This window comes from Cyclopterus lumpus, chromosome 6 (genome assembly GCF_009769545.1).
Source record: "Cyclopterus lumpus isolate fCycLum1 chromosome 6, fCycLum1.pri, whole genome shotgun sequence".
Lineage (NCBI taxonomy): Eukaryota > Metazoa > Chordata > Actinopteri > Perciformes > Cyclopteridae > Cyclopterus > Cyclopterus lumpus.
In genome coordinates this window covers 19,121,628-19,139,665 of record NC_046971.1, presented here as the reverse complement: position 1 = coordinate 19,139,665, position 18,038 = coordinate 19,121,628, and positions in this window count along the sequence as shown.

Below are 18,038 nucleotides of genomic sequence, written 5' to 3'. Positions count from 1 at the left end.
CGCACGCCTTCCCGACACGCAGGAGGATCGGCGCTCTGATGCCTGGACGGCCGAGTCGCTGCCGGACGAGCCGAGTGCGCGCTCGTGTCGGCCCGTGATAGCGTCCGCGACTTCCGGTTGAGCCTTCAAAACAAAGCTCGCCGGTTAAAGTTATATTTTACGTGCGTTTCATCACAGAGCGTGAATAGAATTTGCATTTTGTGGAATTGACACGCGAGGAAGTTTTCTGTAGGCTTTAACGCGGAATAACATGGAGCCTTTTGTGTTTTTTGTTTTGACACACAAAGGAGAAGAATAAAGAGAGCGGTACTAGCCCAACATTGTATGCAATGACTGCATGTCTATTTTCAGTTATTTATGACTGGACTTATTCGTGCAATTTGTACTTGAATTCATCACAATGCTGCTCAATTCTTCAAACAGCCACTTATCCATTTCGGTCTTATTATCTCTTCGCTGATACGTGTCTTGTGGTTTTATTTTTACCAAAGACAGCAATTATCAAAAGTACATAGACTAAAGATTATTCATATATGAGTTTATTTATATGACATTTTCTACACAGATTTGTTTTCCTAGTACTGGTCTCTTACTCCACGGTCGATCTCATGCCTTAATGCTGAGATAAATCTGCTTCACTTCCGCTGCTGCTCTTCGTGTCTCTGGTAAATTGACGCAGGCGTTATCCAAACGCATGTGGTTGGGAGATCTCGAGCGCATGCGCACTGCCCCTGCTCCGGAGACGGGGATAAATCACACTACATGCTGCCGAGACCCGTAGGTAAGGGTCATTTACTACCACTAACAGGAGTCCATAATATAAAGGTGGTCCTCAGAGGGACGTTATGGGACATTTTGGAGTTATTCAGGTTGTTACCATGGATTCTTATAGTATAATCAGGAATATTTATTGTATTTATTCATTTTATTGCCTGAGGGTTACCACCTTAATTAATGGAATATTATCTACATCACTCTTGGATTCAAATATAATTTAGTATGCACCCTCTTACTCAAGATAATTATTAAATTATTTGTATTGACCTTTGTGAATTAGAAAAGCACTGATGTTATGACAAATACAGCAGCATTGCTATACATGTCAAGTGTGTTGTAAATGATTTGAGTAAATCCAACAAGGTGTATTCGAATACTGATCTTGCGTCAATAAACTAAACATACATGATCACAGCTGCAGAAAAAGCGATGAAAAGAACATTGTATGTGCTTTGGCTCCTGTAAAAAGGTGGAAGATTCACGATTGTTTATTTGAAGCAACTTAAAAAAATAATAATAATAAAATTAAATAATACAAATCATTATCAGGTTTGTCGTTGGACTTCTGTCAGTGCTCTGACTGAGTGGCGACTACTCGTCAAAAAGACTGGTTGTCTGATTAAATAATGGGCGGAAAAAACGTTCCCTTTGGTTGATGTGAAGAATATGTGACATGTTTATCACACAGGCTACTAAACGTTGTGTCAATGTCATTCCAATAATTGCTTTGCATTGCTTTAGGTGAGACCAGGCTTAACATTAGCCGTGTGGCCAGTAGAGGGCTCACATGCATGATGTAGAAGTAATACTACAGTCTCTGTTGTCCTTAAATATAAAAAACAAGGATTATCTAATTGTTCTAAAAGGGCCCATTTAAAACACTGATGGAGTAAAATAACAAAAGTGAGTGCTCATTTACATGATGTGTAGCTTCGTTGTCTGGCTAGCAGGTCTATTATACTTTTGTAGATTGGATCTTGTTTCATCAATTTCAGCATGACAACCTGCTTTGATTTCCAAAAGCAATATACGGGATATTAAAATCAAAGTCCTCCACTGTTCACAAAATGGTCTTGGACTCGCTTCCATATTGCATGTAAAGGGGTAAGAGACCAGCAGCAAAGAAAGGAGAAAAAAGAATAATTGTAGAAGTGCTCCACAGACAAAGCATGTAGCCTGGCCCACTGCATATTGATTCAGAGTTGTTTCAATAGCCCGACCCCATCTGTCGGAGCCGACCTCAATGCAGCCTTTCACGGGACAGCAGCAGGACACGACGATGTAATGCATTTCAGGAATTAATTAGACTGATTAGAGCGACCGGCACAATGTTTTGGGTTCTGGTCTAAAATTCACAGAGGATTGATTTGATATCCAAACATGAATGACCCAAAGCATGTGCACACACTGTCTCACTGTTGTACGCTGCAAAAGAACGTTTCAATTGATTGTGCTTTATTAACTACCACTGGCCGAGGTGGAAAGTACATTAACTCCATTACTACACCCAAGTACAACGTAAAGGGACGTGTACTTTGCTTGAGTATCTTTATTTCTACTCCACTCAAAATATTTGATTGTTCCATCTGATCATTTCTAAGAATGTACTTTTCTTTGTCATGTGTGATGGTGTCATAAATATCTCTGCCTTTTTTACATTTTTTATTACATTTAATACAACAAACAATTAATTGAGTATTAAATCCATTGTTGTTTTTTACTTGATCAAAACTGAACATAATAAATATTGAAAATACTTTAGTCCTCACAATAAAAACATTGTGGAGAGCTTTAAAAACATATCAGTTGTGGAGGAAGTATTCAGATACTTTACTTAGGTAAAAGTATGTTATGTAGTATTAGAACAATGTACTTGAAGTATTGAATGCCAACATGGCTTTTGTCACTGTTATATTATTAAATATTATCTCATTAGATTATTCTTACTGATGCATTTGCAAATATACAAAGAGTCCAAACAATAGTCAGATTCATTCCAGTCAGCAGCGATTGAGAAGCTGGAACCATGAAATGTTGAATGAAAAAAATAAATTAAACTCATCCCTGTTATCATAGCTGATGCGTTTTCAATCAATCAACAAACTGATTAATCAGCTATAATCTTTCAAAAGTTATCATCATATTCAATTAGCTCGTCGTTTTGTAAAATCATAATCTGAAAAGTAACAACAGCCGTTGTATATATATACATATATATATATATATATATATATATATATATATATATATATATATATATTCTACTGCATTTCTACTACATCCAATTGTGTAAATATATTTTTTCCTATTAAAGTATTGTTAAATATTATTGTTATTTATATTGGAGCTTCCGGGTGCAGGAGTCACAGGGACTGTACTTTATGACGTTAAGTTCGCAGCTTCACACATGTGAAGTGTCCGCCGAAGTGAAAACACGTGTCTGAGTGAGGGTGAGGAGGGGCCGCTGGGGGGCTTCAGCCTGATGTGTGTCACAGAGGAAGACCTCCCTGAATGTCTTTGGATCCTGGACGGTCTGAAAGAATTACAGGGACACTGCTCTGGCTGTTACATAATTGCACGTTCGGTCTCGCATCTGAAGGCCAAATCACTTCTGCATGGGTAAAAAAAGAATTAGAAAAATTAAAAAAAACGAAGATGAAACACCAGTGCGGTAAAACTGAAAGTGATGCTTAAGGCAGGCTATCTTAAGCACGGCTTCGCATGAAGCCACGAGGCTTAATCGACTTTGTGGGTGTTTTAGAGGGACTGACATTCAGCAGAATATCATACAAGATGTGATCTGAGTCCGGTGACACGTCTGCTTTTCAACCTGCAGGCTATATACTTGCAAAAGAGACACTTCGGCAATCAGGGATTGAGGCTCCGAATATTCACCTCCACGCAGCTTAGTCAGCAGTAAAACCATCATCAGTAAACTGCTTTTCACTTCGGAGTTGATGGCGCAGACAGTGTCATTTCCATTAATATCATTACGCTCTTTTTCATTAGAGAGGAAGTCGCTCTATCCGTGTGGCAGGTCCATTAACTGTGACGGGAAGTTTAAACTGCCTCGCGGTGTGATGTTAGGAAGACTAGACTGGACCCGGTCCCTCCAAATATATATGGAGATAACATTGTGCACTCCCATGCATACATCCTCAGTGTGCGCTGGTGCGTCTCCAATTTGAAAAGCAATTAAAGCGCGAGCAAAGAATCAACTGTATTGTCGAAGCACCCCAACCGCAGCTCGCTATTATCTAGAGCAGCCCACCGAGGAAATTCTTAGTCAACACTCACACGGTTTTGTCGACATATTAGTGGATTTAAATCAAGAGATCGGTAAAACTGAACTTCTCCACAACAACGAAACAACAAATCACACGGATGCACCACTTCGGATCTTGTGTCGATAGGATTCTTTTCAAATAAGTTATTCGGCAGGAAAAAAAAAAAAGCATCAAAAGGGAATAATCGACATAAGAAATCTTGGCTGATGGACTAAAAGGGGGCAGCCGTACTATTATGTTGTCTAAATCACTGGTAACTAGCCCCACGTCTTTTGGCTGCACTACTTTTTCCCTTCTCTTCAAGTAACCACCACCTTTTTAGGAGTGCGTCAGCACCGCCTGCGTCCTGCTTTGAGCCCCGATGCCCCCTGCAGCGGCAGCCACGCTGCTGTCTTTCTCACAAGTCTAAGCAGAGAGGGAAAGTCTTGATCTCTGCTGTGGAAGGGAACCAACCCTGTCTCTTTTATTTTAAGTTATAACTTCTGACGCAGATTCTTGTTATTTGCCCAAATTAAAGCAAGCTGGAGCGCGGGGCTAAGCCACGGAGGTCTGACTTTGATTTTTTAACCTTATTTTACCCACACGTCACCCGCCATCGCAACTGATAAGTAGGAGAGAATTCAGTGTACATTTGCACCGTTAAACAATCACAGGCAAAAAGGGAAGCTCCGAAAGGATCAGTGGACACGTTTCACAGCAGCAGAAATGGTGAAGATGTAATAGCAAGAGGGAAGAGGCGGATTATTCAGGGCACAAAGACAGAAAGGAGGGAGAACAATCAAAACTGCAGACAACCAACCAATCAACCGCAAACTGAACAGTCTCCACGGTGCGTTTCAGCGCGTCGTATGAAACCCGTTTTTATTAAATGTCCCCTCTCATTTTTGTTATCATTAGCAACAAAGGTCTCAGTTACTTCCAACTCTTTTTTTATTAAGCACGAAAGTCTCCACAGGATGAAAATGCCAACACGGCAGCAGCCTGCTATAAATGACAACAATAGATCTTCGAGTAGAGTTAAGCGGGGGCTCACCAAAGCCAAGAACTCCCATCTGTTTATGCCATACAGACATCGGCATTGTCGGAGGAATGCTGTGGCTTGTTTTTTTTTCTTCAGAATGCCATTTTTCCCCTGTAAAATCAAGGAAAGGGGATAACTGCAAGGGATCAGGAGATCACTGCGGCGGTGGCATGCTTCCCACAAGTGTACGGTCAACTCTGCCAGCCCCATACGCGTCCCGCCGGCCGCACGCCGACCGCCGCCCGTGTCCTTTTCAGCACGGTCACAGGCAACAGGAGCACTCATAGTCATCTGCATAATGAAATTACCCGGAGCAAGGTCTTTCCACGGATGAATCAAGCTCCCCACTCCAGAGACAATCGCTGAAACCTTCGGTTATTCCTATCCTCTGCCTCGACAACCCACACCCGCAACTGGCTGGTTCCAAACCCCACTGCACATTAGATCCTTTGTGTAACCTTTAAAAACAAACTGAAAGGACACTTCTTGCACAAAGGATGTTTTTCTGCCTTTTCTGTTGGGGAATAATGACCCTGCAGTACGTTTAGTGTTTCCTTCAACATCTCCGGCAGATATTGGATGAAGTCGGACACGAGGCCTTTCTTGGAAGCAGACTTCCCAAGAATCAATAATGTGCGTCGCCGTATACAAAAAGGGAAATAAAACCGATAGATTGTTATAACACAGGCGATAAAGGAATTTTAAATAATACACAAAACGAGAGTAGTTGACGATTATCTGTAAAAAGTCGATCTGTAGCAATAACCTGCAGCATAAATGATCATTTCAATGAGACCCAACGGGCCAGCGCGTCTCTCTCCTAAACACCATGAATATGTTCAATCAGAGGATGTTTAACGCCACTTTAATGAACACTCGGTGAGTCCGTCTTCCTGCAACATGAGCAGGCTGTGATTCCCAGAGCTGGAGCTGTGTGAGTGTGTGTTTAAGAAAACAACTGGGATACGGTGCGCTGTGTGTGTGTGTGTGTGTGCAAGAAAGACAGGTTGTGTGCAGTCGGTTTTGCACACACACATAAAGCTGCGTGTCTGTTTATAGCAGCGCGTGTTTATACATCCACCCCAGTCGTTTTTTTTTGGGATGTCAGCCTCTCTGATGAGAACCGCAGCTGATCTGGAGTTAATGTGTTCTGCAGAGGATTGGAGAGGATCTAGGGATCCTTTAAACGTCAGCTCAGGTCTCCTCCACCCCGCTCTTCTGGTACGTGCACGCCTGAGGAGGGCCGACTACAAATGAAGGACTTGCCGACGCTCAGGAATTGTGTATTCCTTGATGTCATGTCTCCAGACAGAGTTCGACGGGCATTACACGGTCGCCGGTCACGAGTCTCTTGGCTCGGCTGCAGTTTGGCAGATGTATGAAGGAGCTGGCATTTTCTGCAGATGACATGGATAGACATCCAGACGAAGGAAATGAAGGGACATGTTCATGAATTACCAGTTTTTCTAAAATTACAACCATGGGGGGGGGCAAAAAAAAAAAAGCACCGCCTTTTTAAAATTCTCTTACGACATACATTTACACATTTTGACTCAGCAGCAGAAGCGCAGGTGTTACTAATGACACTAACGACATCTCCCAGTAAGCCACAACACCAGCACCCTGACACTACAGCAGCTAAATGGAACGCAGCCATCATATTGTTCATACCTGTGCTTGTTCTCCTGGGACATGTTCATTAATAAGGTGTCATGCACACAGGTGTTTTGAGTGACTTTGGCTGCTCTGGTTGAAGTTTGGTCGAATTCCCCAAATTCACTAATAGCAGTTTCAAAGTCGCTTCACATCCAGAGTTCTGAGGAGGCGTGGTCAGTTAAATTAAGTGAAAACACCTGTGTGGTTTTACGATAGCTTTACGGGGTTTTGTAGCATCTTTCAGCTCTTTGTTTTGATTTTCTGACACTCAACTTTGCGGTTTTGGTTAGCTCTCGCCGCTCTTGCCGCTCTCATAGTGTTCTTTTTCACCCACAGATGTTTTCAATGAATAAAAAGCCTGTAAAAACCCAAATGTACACTATCAGCTCAACACCGGGCAGCAGACCGACACAGTTAGACTCTAGCTGGCGAACATAGTACAGAGTTTAGCAGCTCAAGAGACGGGTATTTCCCTCAGGACTTGGTGGAAACACCCATCTCGACTAAATATTAGACCAGAAACACTACTTATGCTAAAGTTGCTGGAGTCTGGATTCTTTCCATGACCCCAAGATAAGGCTATTGCAGGTTTAGGTATTCTATTCATTCAGTAGCACCACACCTCAGGTCAGCTAATGCTACTTTAGAAATCCATCTATATGATCAATAACTCTCCAATGTTCTGTTAAAATCCATTCAGTGGGACAGACTGAGAGCCTTGCACGAAGAACAGTAAGATCCTGTTCAACTTGTGAATGAGTTCATATTAGCTCAGAGCAGCCATAGATGCTATCATAGAGTACTCCCAGAAAGTTGATTGACATGCATGAATTACTGGAAATCGTTCCTGTCAAAAGGAGGTTTTATTGTCTGTCGGATGCCAATTTTCAGTCGAATCACATTTTTATCAAGATGTTCTCCTGAATGTCACTAGCATAGAACCAAAAACTGCTTTGACTGCAGGCTTTGCACATCAAATCAAAATCAAATGTGAAGCGCGCAGTGGTCTCATGGTGTGCCTTGCATCAGCAATAACTCCGCCGTCGGTGCACTGCTACGCAGTCAACATGCTGTTTGATTCATAGTGGGGTGAGCACATGGTGGAGAGTGACTAGTCACTGAATGCTAATGTGCCAAAGTTAAGCTTTGCATACAAATGTCTTCCCCCCTCTCGCCTTTGCCAACACAGCCCTCGCACTATTTCTTTCTTCCGTTTCTTCTCTTTTTGTGCCCGCTCTCCTGCCTTTGCTGTCACTCTGACATACATTTTCTCTCTCTCTCTCTCTCCCTCTCTCTCTCTCTCTCTCTCTCTCTCTCTCGGGACACAACACAGCAACAGTTGACAAATTGTTGTTGGGCCGCTCTCCTGCTTCCCACGTAGTGGAACAGTTTCAGTGGTGAAGACAACACGCAAGCAAGGAAACGTAAGTGGCTCCGAAGTTTTCCTTTGTTCTCCTTCTGCTTTCTTCCCCCCCTCAGCTGCAGCGGTGTACGCAGCCAGAGATTCACATGGGGCCTCCGTGTTGAAGTGGTTTCAGACTGGAGCGGTATGGAGGAGACACACAGTAAACTCTTGTTTGGGGGCTAAAAAATAAACTGCACTCAGGCTGCAATTTGTCCATATAATGTGGTCTAGGTGATTATGTGTTATTATACATCAGAGGGAACCGACATATTGTACACTGGTTACATTACATGTATGATAGAACAGAGACCAGTGCCATCGGAGAAAACAAGTGTGATGAAACAGAAATTGTTCAAAAGTCATGTTTTCATAAATATCTAAGAAGTTGCATGTGTCATTGCTTTAATTCTGGGATTTGGTGACATGTTGCAATGCTTTTGTCCTTTCCTCGTTTGCCAGCAATGTACATTATCAAGGCCACTACTCAGGGCTCTGATCACACATAACTCACTATAATACCATTTCAATTTGTTGCTCAATGATCAAAGGAAATGGCAGTGACATGATGGCGTGCTGGGCTTCTAACACACACACTGTAAGGAAACACAGCGGAATGAAGAAACATGTGACTTCTGCATCTTGAGAGACTGAAAATGAGATCAGTCTTGATGTAACAATATATACCCAGACCTTTTTGGTATAAAAGTCTTCAATGTAAAGCGATCCCATCTCATCTGACAAGTCTGAGTTCCACGATGCATTTAGTAATAAAAGAGCGGAGGACAACACCACACGGGCTCTTGGGGCAGTCGTGTTTGCCAGCTCACGAAATGCGTGGAGAAGACACGACAGATCCTAAACAAAACCTGAGCGCTCAGAATACCACAATACCACAAGCGACCTCGACATATTTTCCGTCATATTGAATGAAATTGGATTTTTAATGTTGCATGGACGGAAACGTGCCCAAACGTACTTGGACCCAGAGCTTGAGACGATATCCTGTGAATCAGCTAAATCTATATTTGTTCTACAGTAAACCAAGGATGTGTTTTTTAACTCAGTCCCTTGCTATTTTGACGAATCACATTGGCTCTCACTGAAGGCTATTTTCCGCCATTATAATGTCTGGTTTCCAGTGAAAGAAGAACGAGGTGCAGCAAATGCTGATTGCCATTACTCCTGCTGCCCAAAGCTGGCCAGCAGTCCACCTCGAGCCCAGTGTCTAAAAATGAAAATCAACTCTGCACGTGCCCCTGGAGCAGATATCATACTGTATTGTGGTGTACTTCCAGCATACTGGTGTGATAACTGCAGTAGCCCATTATTGTTCGTCAGTAACATTGTAAGAGAGAGAGAGAGCGAGAGAGCGCCTTTAAAAGTGATCAGGCTATACACAGACTCCTCCATCACCAAAGCCTGGGAGATAATGAGCAGAGGAAAAGGGTTCCAACTCCCATATGAAGTTACAGAGAGGGCTCTGATACTGCAGCTTTGGAGCCTCATATCACAAATAATGACGATGAGGGAAATTCCTCCACACGCATAATGATGTCTTTTGTCCTCGCTGCGCTTCGGTCGCCGAGATATTTCAAAGTGTTTATATCGCCAACTAGGATTGCGCAGGCCCTTTGCTCTGCAATTCCTCCACACTCCCCTGTGATATCGGATACAGTGTCACCGAGGCTCTAGCGGGCCCTTTAATCTGCACATCCTTTCAACAGCGTGGCCACATGGGCGGGGACAGATGTGGAGGGGAAAATATTTTGAATGGTGATAAACAGTGGCTTGATAATGTTTGGACATTTTCTGCAACACTTCAATTTTGAAGGAGATTTTGTTGTGCAGGTCTGTGTGTTTGTTTGAATCCCGGACATCTGGAAGTGATTCAAGGACGCATTTAAACTTTTTATGTACCGAGATCAACCGCTTCTTTTTTTTCCCCCCGCAGTTCCCTTTATTCGATTTTAAAGAGTTTTAATTCGGTCGAAAAAATGTGCAATTTCTACACTCAAACATCACCCTGCAACTTTTTTTTTAAAGGTTACATTCCACGCAAACAATATCAACATGCAGTATGAATGGGGAATTTCCCACAGGGAATTTCCCTACCACTCATACATAGCCGGACCGTCCGTGCATGTATTTCAGTGCACGTGAGTCGTCGATCTGTTGTTCCCTGGTTTAAATTAGGGCTATTCATGTGTTTGTACTGAGAAGTTGATTTAAACTTAGCTGCTGCGTCAAAGACGTCTCTTTCCCAATGCAAGTCTATGATACAAGTCATGTTGGGCCCCGTGGCGTCATGTGACAGACCCCGAAATGGAGATTCCATTGTTTGGCCAAATGTGAAATTAGCTTTCAAGCCCGGTATTAAGATAATGCTCGTCTCTTGTTAAATACACACAGATGCCCTGACAATGACTCACCTCGCATTAGCCACCTGTTGCCGTTGATGAACAGCATCCAACTCTGATAATGACACAAGGGTTTAATGAAAGACACAATTTGGTTGCATTGTGGGTATTGTATTACGTTGCACGGCAGCTGGATTGTCGCGATGTCACAAGATCAAATGGGAATCGTGGATCACATATCACACAAGAGTCCATCTTGTCAGGCTTCAATCGTGCGTTTGAGTCCAGCAAGCCTGAGCAGAGGTTTTCGCTCTGCTCCACGCTTGCTTCGGTAAAAGTTTGATTGACAGATGGTTCATCCAATCACCTGACAAGTCTTTTTCAGGTGCTTCAATGGGACAAACATCTGGCGGGTCAGGTTAGGAATTGTAAGATCCAGCGTTTTGGTGTGCATGTGGATACCAACTAAAATATGCTACAGGATCCATTTGTATGTCGTTGTGAATTTAAATATAATTACTGTGGACAAATAAGAGGGATTAGTAGTTTAAAATATAAATATATTTCATTCATGTTTGGGGGTGGGGGCGGGGGGGAGGGCATTTTGAGGCAGCAGAAGAAAGCTGTAAAGAACATTCTAAAAACAACGAACATTCTAAAAACACAGAACATTCTAAAAACACAGAACATTCTAAAAACACTGAACATTCTAAAAACACAGAACATTCCAAAAACACTGAACATTCTAAAAACACAAAACATTCTAAAAACACTGAACATTCTAAAAACACAGAACATTCCAAAAACACTGAACATTCTAAAAACACTGAACATTCTAAAAACATAAAACATTCTAAAAACACTGAACATTCTAAAAACACCGAACATTCCAAAAACACTGAACATTCTAAAAACACTGAACATTCCAAAAACACAAAACATTCTAAAAACACTGAACATTCTAAAAACACTGAACATTCTGAAAACACAGAACATTCCAAAAACACTGAACATTCTAAAAACACCGAACATTCTAAAAACACAAAACATTCTAAAAACACAAAACATTCTAAAAACACTGAACATTCTAAAAACACTGAACATTCTAAAAACACCGAACATTCCAAAAACACTGAACATTCTAAAAACACAAAACATTCTAAAAACACTGAACATTCTAAAAACACTGAACATTCTAAAAATACAGAACATTCCAAAAACACTGAACATTCTAAAAACACAAAACATTCCAAAAACACTGAACATTCTAAAAACACAGAACATTCTAAAAACACTGAACATTCTAAACACACTAAACATTCTAAAAACACTAAACATTCTAAAAACACAGAACATTCTAAACACACTAAACATTCTAAAAACACTAAACATTTTAAAAACACCGAACATTCTAAAAACACAGAACATTCTAAACACACTAAACATTCTAAAAACACAGAACATTCCAAAAACACTGAACATTCTAAAAACACACTCTGGATACAAACTAAAAGATCCTACAGGATGCATTTGTATGTCGTTGTGAATTAAAATATAATTACTCTGGACAAATAAGAGGGATTGGTAGTTTAAAATATAAATATATTTCATTTATTTCTTGTTTTGGGGGGCCATTTTGAGGCAGCAGAAGAAAGCTGTAAACACAAAGTTGAAATATTATCACTTCATTAAGTTAATATGGTAAACAGCTGCCGTTTAAGGGTCTACTTAAGCAGTTGTGGAAGAAGTATTCTGATCCTTCAAAAGTACCAAGACCGCAATTAAAAAATACCACAAGCAAAGGTTTTGCATGAGGAATCCTACTTAAGTACAGTAAGGCTGTAGCAAGAATCATAAGTATTAAAGTAAAAGTACTTCTAAAAAGTAAAAATGACCCTGTGACTAATTTTGACTTTAGATAATGGAAAAACAGTATTCAATTTTTGGTTTCTTCATTAGTGTCTGAACATGTTCTTTAACTGTCTCGCAAAAATACAGTAATACTTTTAAATTTGGTGAAATGGAAGTTAACTTTACTTGAATGCCACCAACAAACTTTGCGACACAGTCCAACTCACAGCAGCCCGACATGTAGCAGCTACCACGCAGCGCTTCCATCTGCAGCGCTCTGCTTCTCCCTCTCATCATCTCATAAAAGGCTCATGCATACGCTGCAGCGATAAAACCTCAACTCCAATCCTGGAGAGAGGACCGCTTGCAGCAGGAGTTCAGTGGGGAAGAGATGCAATAGATGTCATGTGTACAGAATGAACAGCATTACAAAGTTACATAAACACATTACATGAATATGAAAATGTATGAATGGAACTCCAATCCATGAAACAGAAGGAGGTAGAGAGGAGGGGGGGCGGGGCGCATCAGCAGGGGCTATGGCAGGAGGCCGGCTCACCAGGCATCAGACACCGCCAGGTCCAATGGAGACGTGAAGTCACAAAGACTCCGGGGAGGAAGCAGAGTTAATAAGGTGCAATGGAGAGATGTAAATTCATCCATAAGGAGAGAGAGAAGAGGAGATAGGTGCTCAGTGTATCCTAAAACATCCCCCAGCAGCCTATAAGCCTATAGCAGCATATCTAGGGGCTCGACCAGGGCAAACCTGATTCAGCCCTAACTATAAGCACTATTAAACAGGAAAGTCTTAAGTCTATTCTTAAATGAGGTGACTGTGTCTGCCTCCCGGACTGAACGTGGAAGCTGGTTCCATAAAAGAGGAGCTTGATAACTGAAGGCTCTGGCTCCCATCCTAATTTTTCTTTTTCTTTTTTTGTCACATGTTCTTAGCAGCTCACTATTTGTTGGACCAGTTATGTTCTTCTCATCTGTGACAAAAAAGCTTTGAACAAAGTTAATGTAATAACGTGTTTGATCTTTGATACAGTAATATGGGTTTTAATAAATATAATTAAATGGATTTATTTTATAATATTAGAGAAATTTGCATATATATTTTTACATTGATATAAATGCATGTACACTATTTTTACACTTGAATAAACAATAATCAAATGCAAAGACAGTTATTTAACAATATGCTCGGGACTAGTTACATTCATACAGTGTTACAGTTCCAACCGGCCCTTTGAGGGCAGCCATGACACTGATGTGGCCCACGGTGAACATGAGTTCGACACCCCTGTGCTAAAGTGTTTCTGTCTCTCGGTCCCAACCGAGAGACAGAAACAAAATTGTTGGAAAAAACCTTTAACATAAATAGGTCAAATTAATTTCAAGATCTGACAAACATTCACATTCACTCAGAGCTACCCTGAGGCTGTGATTTAGATTAGAAACACAGGTCACAGTGGTGATGAATCCAACCTAAACTATGAAGCCAATATCAACAAAGCAGACACTCCTGATTAGATTGAACTAGTATCAGTCTTGTGGATTCTCATTGCAGTATGAGCTGCCCTTCACAGGTAGATTGTGCATGTTTTTTCCATTTGAAATTGAAATTGGCATGGTTTAGTTTGCTGTTAAAGTCTGAGTGTCACCAATTCATCACTGGGATTGTTGCTGTGAATAATGAAGGCAGGCTGTGAGTTCCAGAGTTTGCATGCGTGGGAGAATTATCAGGTTAATAATGATGATGATGATGATGATGATGATGATGATGATGATGATGATGATGATCAGTGGGTGGATCAGGCTTGAATTTTTCATTTATAATTATACAACAAATCTTTCAAGCAATTTTTCTGTCCTTGCTGTAATCATTTAGAGTGGGTTATGCAAAGTTCAGGTTAACAAAAAAAATGTCATGGAAGAAGAAAAGATCAACTTTAATGAAGAAAGAAAAAATTGAATACTGTTTTTCCATTATCTAAAGTCAAAATTAGTCACAGGGTCATTTTTACTTTTTAGAAGTACTTTTACTTTAATACTTATGATTCTTGCTAAAGCCTTACTGTACTTAAGTAGGATTCCTCATGCAAAACCTTTGCTTGTGGTATTTTTAAATTGCGGTCTTGGTACTTTTGAAGGCTCAGAATACTTCTTCCACAACTGCTAGCTGGTGAACACAGTAGAGCATATAGCGACTAAAGAGACACACACACACACACACACACACACACACACACACACACACACACACACACACACACAGAGACAGACATAAAGGAGTGGTGATACATCAGTCAGTATAACATTTGTATGTGGACACACCTGCTTTGGGTCTTTTTTAAAATGATTTGGGCCCTTTACCTCCAATTAAAATAAGATAACAGGAATTACATGAAAACGAATAGCATGCTATTTTGGAAAGCTTTAGGCAGGACAGAAATCAGGAGGCAAAGCCTCGCCTCAGGCTGTGTCAATATGTAAGCAGCGCGCTACTATGCGTGCCTAAAATGAACTATTCCAACCGCATTTGTTTTGGACTATAACTCTTTGCTTTGAAACCATGACTGAATGTGAAAATCCTGCTATGTACTAACTAATATGACACAATATTTATGTCTTTGGAGCAGGTAGCTAATGTGTTGTAGATTTTCTCTGACAATAAGACTAATTGTCCACTCTATTTGTGTAACGAGTTCTCCACTTTCCACTTCCTATAAAGACTTTTTTTCTTTGGAGAGGGGTGGGGGGGTTCCAGCAACAGTTGCCAAGTGCACCTCTTCCAATATTCATAACTTTTCTTGTATCCATGTTTCTGGAGGCAGTGTTGCCATTGTGTATGTGCAGGCTTTGCGTGAGTATCAGAGAGTGGGAGACCATTACAGTCAACAGGATGTGACCATGCAACGCCCCAAGTGGCCCTCGCTCTCCTTTTCGGCTTTAAACCAACATCTTGAAGCGCTTAATCTCATCAAGGCTTCTTGTTTTTTTTTCTTTCTCCTCCTCCTCATGCAGCCACTCTCCTTTAGAAGTGGCGGGCCGGCTGGACTCGGCACACTCCACCCATATGCGGCATCCCAGAAAGTGTGAACGGGGGCCTGTGAGAAACCAATTAGCCTCTGGCTAAGTCCTTTTAGATGATAAGCACCAGGGGTTTGTCCACATAGGAACATATGGCAGAGGAGCTGTTCTGGAAGATAGAAAACAGCACCTCCTGCAGGAGAAAGGAGAACAGTAAGGAACATGCAGGTGTACTGTTTCGGACAGATGAATTACGGACTGCAGAGAAAAAAGTGCTCCACAGTGACACAGTACAATTCACTCCCAAAAACTGAAGCGGGGCTGTAGAATACGTTGGATTTATTTCTCACAGGCTACATAACCATGGCCAGGAGTGTTTCTTCTTCCTGCTCCCAGTGTCCCAGAGAAGAGCTGAGGGACAGGCAATCACAAGGAGTCCCAGGCAGCCGAGCAAACCTGGAGACGGACTCGTCTCAGATGTCTCCCCCATCCCACACACTCACATTACAAAGCCACTGTTCATCCATAAATCTCCCTCATCCAGCCATCTGGAGCACATCTTCACACTCCCTCTCGCAGGCATTGACCTCATTCGCACAAGTCCCAGGTACCCAGAATGATATCAGTGCGCTTTATCTCATTGTACAAACATATAGGCTCATCTGCGCACAACACATGGACTTTGTACATTATAAGATACAAGTACAATGCACACATGCATGTACATGTAAAGACAGTGGAGCAGAGAGGGGGGGGGTGACTCAAGAGGGGAAAGTTCGCATTTATACGCTTATCTCAGTTTCAAAGTCCCCCGTTAGCGAGCTGCATTTCACTTTGACGGTTTATTTTCAAGCAAAGCAAACAGGTGTCGGTCTTGGCGGTGCACCAAAAACAGAAAAAACATGCCGGAATGTTGGACTGTTGCTCCAAATAAAGCCTCTGAACTGCCATATAAATAAATATAAACTATTGAAGGCAGGAGTTTATGGGATCGCAGAGCTGTGTTAATGCATGAACATCAGATGTGCCCACAGTGTTGCAAACGGATGTGGTGATGCATGACATCGAGAAGAAGCTCTTTCATGATGTTTCTGCAGCGCTCAGGGAAGGACAAAACATTCCACGTTCACTTTCACTGACCTCTTCGGTCTAGGACGTCGACAATAAGAGTAAACATCGTCTCCACAGTGTGACTGGGCAACTGGAGAAACAGTCGAGTGTTTCTGCCAGAACGTAGAAGTTCACACATTAATCCGCAAACAAAGTCAAGCTCCTCTTTTATGGAACCAGCTTCCACGTTCAGTCCGGGAGGCAGACACAGTCACCACATTTAAGAGTAGACTTAAAACTTTAATAGTGCTTATAGTTAGGGCTGAATCAGGTTTAGCAAGGTAGTTTAGTCCAGTGGTTCCAAACCTGGGGGTCAAGACCCCTCCAAAGGGTCACATGATACATCTGGGGGATCATAGAATGATTAATGGGAGAGGAAAAGAGAAAAAAACAAGTTTTGGTAAACAAATTTGTATTCATTTGTTTGGATAGAATTTCTGCCTTGTTTTGGGAAATAATGGATGAGTTGACCTCTTTGGGCAGCAAACAGTTATTTAAATGAGAAGAAATAAGAAATCACTCTTTGGTGCAACTAATAACGACTCATAGACTTCTGAAATGTGACAAGCAGCCCAAAAGTTCACTCTGTCGTGAGAGGTCATAAGACGATAACTGAAGCTCTCAAATGAATTATGTGACAACTAAACTATTTGTCCTCCAGAAATGTTGTGTAAGGAGTATTTTCGCTGTCTTTAATAAGCACAGTACGTGAGTAAGAAGGAAATAGAAAACACACAAATACATTTCAGCTGTGTTTGAAAAAAGGTTTGCTGCACTGTGCAAAGAAGTTCATTTGTTACCACTGCAGAAAGACACATCTGAAGGACTGACCCATGGTGGTATTGCTCCATCTATCCAGAGAGAACCATACACAATGAAGATCAATAACAGCTCTGTCGTCATTATTGTTGATGGACCGATTTACAAGATTCAAGCCTTAGAGGGATGAAGTCAACATACCCCAACTTTTTTTAATTCAACCAACCAGTTTGTGGCCAAGAACCCAAACCCGAGGACACGCAAACAATGCCGCAGGCTGAGGAGGGACTTGAAATCAGAGGCCATGTGGGAGCCATCGGCTTTCCGTGGCATTGCATCATGTCCATAACTCACCACACACAGCAATCGACTGTCCTTCTAAGCGCCCATGAGATAATGTATGAACTTCAGGAGGAGGTTCAGCTTCTCTCCCAGCAGGTTTGGAAACACCAATGCCCCAGGTGTGACTGTGTTTATGCGACTGTCAGGCACTGTCATAGTGGCCTTCAGAACAGCAAGCTTTTAACCGTAATGGGTCGCTGGGGATGTCTGCGGTTCCCCTGTGATTTAGGCTGTAGTCAGAAAAAGCTGTATTATGTATTCAGAAAAATGGCAAATGGCTGTTTCGTCTTGTCATAACCATAAGCCATCAATATATCTTTCCAATACAAATATTTAGCCTTATTTGGTCGATAAAGGTCAAAACAGCAATTGATGAATCATGATTATTCTACCTTTGCAACATGAAAACATGATGCCTATTAAAGTTTCAGCTGTGCAGT